Genomic DNA, 6,045 nt, shown 5'->3' on the forward strand with positions numbered 1-6,045 from the left:
CTATTGCTTAGAGTTGTGTCAGGTCTGATTCATTGGGAATGAATTGGAGTGCAGTGTTCTATGTTCTGATGCTGAGAGTGAAGTGTGTGAACACGATTTGGTAAAGGTAGTGGTGAGAGGCCATGTAGGAGTACATGGTGGGTTGTCTCACTGGAACCGTCCTTAAGCATTGAGTTCTATGTATGTTGTCCAATGACTTGATACTACCACACATTGGGCTCCGGGCGCTCCAAGCCCTCTCGACTTATTAACCAACTTGATCTCTGTCCAGGAGTTGCAACTAGTTTCTGGTGTTTGTAGGTAGTGCTATTTTTCTACCAAGTGGCACCCGACGGGGTGGGCTTGGGACAGACTAGGCACACGTGGCCTGGTGTACCGAGTGGCACCCGGATGGTGGGCTCGAGAATCCTGCACACATCGTTTGGGGCCGTGAGCGAAACCCCGGCCGGATCTCCTTGCGGATGGAACCCGAATAGGCGATAAACCTGGACTAGAGTCTTGTGTGGTTAGTCAGGTCGTGGCCGACACCCTCGCCAGGATTCCGCTTGAAGGTTGCCGAGTTACATGACGTGTACATGGCGGTAAGTGGTGAGAGCGTGTGTGAAGAAGTACACCCCTGCAGGGTTAACATGATCTATTCAAATAGCCGGGTCCGCGGTTATGGACTTCTTGGATGCTTACATGGTACATAGACAACTTGAAGTGGATACTCTAAAATGCTCATGACAAGTGTGAGTGCTATGGATGGCCTTCTCGTAGGGAGACGGGGATGAATCCATAGTAGTGTATTGTGTGGTGATTAGTGGACTCGTGTGCGCCATATCACCTCAGAGAAGTTCTCGTAGACGTAGAACAGGATAGCCACTGAGTCAAAGCTGGCTTGCTGCAACTAAACCCCACATTACCCTCTTGATACAAATGCATGTATGATAGGATCTGATGTAAGTCTTGCTGAGTACCTTTGTACTCATGTTGCTTTATTTATGTTTTTGCAGCGGAGACTTCGGTCTTAGTAGTGTTCTTGTGGACTTCGACGAGTAGCTTGTACCTCAGCTACGATCTGGATCGGATGTTGTAGATAGCCAGGCTCTCTAGCCTTTTTCATTTGTAGATGTCTGTACTCAGACATGTAACACTACTGGAAACTGGGAATTTGCCATCAGCCAGCTCTTTGCCATCTGCCAGCTGATGGCAAAGAACGTCTTTGCCATCTGCTTATAAAAAACAGATGGCAAAGAACTGATAGACGGCAAAGAACATGGTTGCCATCAGCCAATTCTTTACCATGTGCTAGTGGATGGCAAATAATCTTTGCCATCTGCCAGCAGATGGCAAAGAGGTTGGCAAATCCTGTGGCCGTCACGAGTGTAACGGCGTACCAGGCCCACGTCTTTGCAATCTGCCAGTAGACGGCAAAGATTCTTTGCCATCTGCTGGCAGATGGCAAAGAGATGGGTTATTTTTTTCCAGGTAAAAAAAACTATGGGGTTATCCCCTCCCTCTCTCCCCACCCATCCAGGTAAAAAAACATCAGCCGTCGCTCGCTCCTTCCTTCCTCACCCTAGCCCCAATCCACAGCCCCACGCCCCTCGCTCCTTCCTTCCTCACCCGCCGCCGCTCCCTCCCACCTCCTCCTCCTCCTCCCCCTTCTGCACCCTAGGATCCCCGCCGCTGCCCTGTTGCTACTCCTCCACCGGCCCGCCCTGCTGCGTCGTGAGCCCCTAGAATTGACAAGCAAGCGCCCCGCCACCGCCGCCGCAGGCGCACGACAAACCGCCGGTGCACGCACGTATGTTCTTTCCCCTGCTGCTACCGTACTACTAGTTCATCCTGCCGTGCCGGCCTCCGGTCGGCCGTGCTCTGTTTGTTTGCTTTTTCGAAGAACAAGATAGGGCTGCAGCGCTAGTGTTTTGCCTCCCGGTTCCGCCGGCCAGTCAAATTTGGATCCACGCGCGGCCGCCTCCCGGCTAATTTTAGCCCCTTTTTTTCGATTTGGATCTGTATTTTCATGCGCGGGCGGGAGGCCGGGGGTAATAGCACCTGAATTTGCATCTATGTTCTGTCGTGGTGAAGGTATGCATTTTTGCGTATTCCTCGCTTGGGTGTCAATTGCCAAGTGCCATTACAGACAAGATCGTTGGTGTTTTCCTACTTCGGGATTATCTTTTTGTTGGTAGTATATTTCTGCAAGAAAAGAAACTTATTTTAAGTATTCAAGTAGAGATGTGGCCTCTCAATTAAACAAACTTTATTCTATCAAAAGTTAAACAATCTTTCTCTTTGGCTGTAGACTTGAAGCATTGTATAACATCGAACACATGAGAGATGAACTTCTCAGGCGGCCGGCTTAATCGAAGTGAGGCGATGCTTGCCTTGCTGATCGATTCAGGTCTCCTCCCATGCAGATACAGGCTCCTTGCTGCGGTGCTGGAGAGACGCGCATGAGCATGGAGTGGTTTGGCTGTTAGATCCATCGCCAACTCGAGCGAACACCATACTGGGCAGGTGCCATGGTGGCCGGTGCTTGCGTGGCGGGCAGCAGCCTCTGGCTGCTGATCGTCAGCGTCATAGGAGCCCCCTCACTCCAGTGCATGTGTGCCACCGAACCATTCCTGTAGCTCAAAGGACACTCCAATCGTAAGTGCCTTCCGTTCATGCTACTATCTTTGCCCCCTTTCTTATCTCTAGATTTGGCCAGTCCTTTGTTTGATGAAATGCGCAAATCAGTTTTCTTCTTTGGATCTCTATGTATGCATTCCCTTAACTCTCCAATTCATGAAAGCGAACATTGAAAATGTGCATGTAATTATCGGCAAATACATCATGAAATAATAATTGTCTGCAACTTTATTAAGGATCTATTATTTAGCTACATATAGCAGATAAAAACATTTTGTGTATCATGTATTTTCTCCCCACACTAAAAATTTCTAGAATTTCCCTTGCCAAAATATCAAAACGTTGTATTGTAGTATGTGTCCTCCCTTTCTGCCAAAGAAAACAAAGTGTAGTTTAATCATTCTTTTCTAGAAACAGTAGTATACATTTTGTATGAATCTACAGTCCCAAATATGAACCACACTTAATTTTCTTGGTTTAACTATCTACCCCATCAAACGTTTCGCTCCGTTTGAAGCTCATTAGACTGCACAAAAACCATATCCTGCCGTACTACCCCAGTACTTCTTTGCAAGCCAACTAAAGTTTACCTCTCTTTTATTGCTAACAAATAGGTCAATAGTTGCAAATTTTATTGAAGAAATTTCTAAATAGACGGGCGCAGCAACGCGCGCCATCAATGATCTAGTAATTACTATTATGGTTCTGTTATGCTACGCCCTTGGGCATGGGGAACACGAGTAGCTAGTGATTGAATCATCTCTGAAGTGTGAATTGCAATGACCCTTGTTTGCCTCTTGATTATTAATCCAGTATAATATGCTACTGTTAAACCCTTGGGCTTAGAAAACCCCAAAAGTTAGTGATTGAATGATCTATGAACTGCAATTGCTAGTGCCATGTTTCTTGACTGTTGATGATCATAATATGGTTCTGTTAGGTTTAGAGAACTCGAGAAAGTATTAGTTGAATGATCTGTAAATTGCAATTGTCCTTTTCTTTGGTTCACATAAAGATTCTAAAGGCTCATTTACAACTGTATTTAATAGTTGGTGGGATTATGTATTCTGAAATATTGTTGAAAATCATCATTCATCTACTACTAGCCACTTATAATGAGGAACATGGTGTAAAAGGTTGTGGTGAACTGTCTAAGATTTAGTTGTGACGAGATGTTGCTTTCCTTGTATTACTGAGTGCCACTTATTGATTAACGATAATAACTCTTAATTTGGTTTTGAGCTGTTGTTTCCCCTAGGTTTGCTTCAATATTGTCTGGAAGTGTAGACCGCTCACTGAGGATGAATTGTTTCCTGCCATTGAAGAGAACTACTATATCTCAAAGAAGTTCTACTTCGACCTTTCCTACCAGCAGTGTGTGCGCATGCTCAACAGGTAGGCAAGCTGCTTCCTATAGTGACTGATTGTGGCTCTGCTAGGTTTCTCTACACTGATAGTGTGCAGTGAGAAGTATGATGGGCCAAACAAATAGTTCTTGTTCACAGTGGTTCAAATTTAAATGTTTTAATTATAGCTTTTTGTCCCTGTAGTCGATGTTAAGAAGCGCTTCCTTCATGAGCTTAGTTTGATTTGGCCCGGTTTTGATGCCTCTGCAGTGTGTGCGCATGCTCAACAAGTACAGTCGCAACAACTCAATTTCTTCAGATGTGGCATAGGAAGTCATGTCCTCATGTGCTACTATTTCTAGAGGTAGACTCCTAATCAAATAAAAGTTTGTTGTCTGATTCATGATACAATATTTGTGCTTGGTGGAATAAATCTCCAAGATGACTTAATTCATTTTGTTAGTTGAATGGTACGACCATATGAATAGCATATGCTTGTACCACATATAATCTAGGCTGCCCGGAAGTGCAGTAAAAAATAGGGATATGATGAGCTGGGGTTAGAAGTTCACAGTGTTGAATAGAGAATCAGGCTTTTTTCTTGAATTATTTGAAGTAGATCATATGTAAAACTTCAAATAATTTTTGAACCCACCAGATATTGCAGTGTGAACTACTACTTCAACTTGAAAAGCGTCAATGATCTTTTCATAGTTGTTAATTGTTAGCTTATCTACTAATTGTGGCTTTATTTCCTGTTTGGTAAAACCAGGATAGCTTTATTGTAAACTGCACCTATGCAATGGTGATGGGTTTCAAGGTTTTTCTTGAGAAGCAAAGATGACAAGCTTTCTTGTTTCCATAAAAGCTTGCAACTTTGTTTAGATGGTAGAGGGGCCAAGAAAATAGATGAGCAGCATGGTGGTGATGACAGGGGCCGCATAGTGTTTGCTTGCCGAGATAACTTATTTTGTTTACTTATTTATCTTTTCTTGCTTGCAATATTATGCTCAGTTCTCCACTAGCTGAGTTGATGTTTGGTTTTCTCACATAGATGAACTTCTCCTAGGCTGGTTTGTAGGTCAAAGAAATTTGATGATCGATACACCTTTTGTTCCAGCAATATTATATTGTCCTATCATTTTTGTGATGTTGGTTTTGTTGCATATTTAAACTTTAATATGTATGTTTGTTGTAGCATGCCGAAGCAGGCGATGTGTCATGTCCCGCGCGGCAGCCTCCCCGATCCGCCTCGGCACCCACATCAAGTCCTCTCGGTCTACCTCCTCCATCATGTAGCATGGTTTTGAGCGGCCAGGTGTCCCAGATTGACAGCGACGGCGGCATGAGGGTGTGATAAAATAATAATTAGCAGTAACATGCACTAATATGAGGTTTAGCACCAGGGGTAACTTTATGCAATCACACTTAGTAAGCAGCATTTTCTATTGCTCTATGATTTTTATGTGGGTAATGGTGATCTCTGTACAGACTATAGATGACGTTAAAGTACATGTCACACTGAAAAAGAACATGCCTGAGATAAGGCCATGGAACCTTCATGTGGTGCATACTAGGGACAAGAAATGCTATGCTATAAAAGGTTTTTGAGCAGAGGTACTAGCAGTTGGATGCTCCGTGCCACCACTTTGGTTAATTGCTTGCAATTGGAAACATGTGTTGGATATATATGTGTTCATGACTATTGGTAATATGTGTTGAATATGCTATATTAGTCATATAATTATATTTGTGTTTGATTTTCTATGAAAAGGAACTGATATAAGAAAAATCAAAATTAAATGGGACAATATAGTCACTTTGCCATCTGCTGGCAGATGGCAAAGAGCTTTGCCATTAGCTGGCAGATGGCAAAGAGGCCATGTGTCATCTACATGTAAAATTTGGGCTGGCCTATTTGGGCTCCTTGCCATCTGCCTGCAGATGGCAAAGCTCTTTGCCATCTGCTGGCAGACGGCAAAGCATGCAGCCTTTGCCATCTGCTGGCAGACAGCAAAGAGCCTATAGCCTTTGCCATCTGCTGGCAGACGGCAAAGTATGCCGTTAGCCTTCTAACGGG

General features: G+C 44.1%; 1 long non-coding RNA gene across 2 annotated transcripts; it reads left to right on the forward strand.

The window, feature by feature from the left end:
* The first annotated feature begins 1,527 nt into the window (after window positions 1-1,527).
* On the forward strand, window positions 1,528-5,527 carry LOC123087328 (uncharacterized). 2 transcript variants are annotated; one of them, XR_006441313.1, is made up of 5 exons: window positions 1,528-1,789; window positions 2,291-2,637; window positions 3,878-4,014; window positions 4,170-4,329; window positions 5,164-5,527. It is a non-coding gene; the product is annotated as an uncharacterized lncRNA (long non-coding RNA). The 2 variants fall into 2 exon arrangements; XR_006441311.1 differs by having other exon boundaries at window positions 4,236-4,329.
* The last annotated feature ends 518 nt before the right edge of the window (window positions 5,528-6,045 follow it).

This window comes from Triticum aestivum, chromosome 1B (genome assembly GCF_018294505.1).
Source record: "Triticum aestivum cultivar Chinese Spring chromosome 1B, IWGSC CS RefSeq v2.1, whole genome shotgun sequence".
Lineage (NCBI taxonomy): Eukaryota > Viridiplantae > Streptophyta > Magnoliopsida > Poales > Poaceae > Triticum > Triticum aestivum.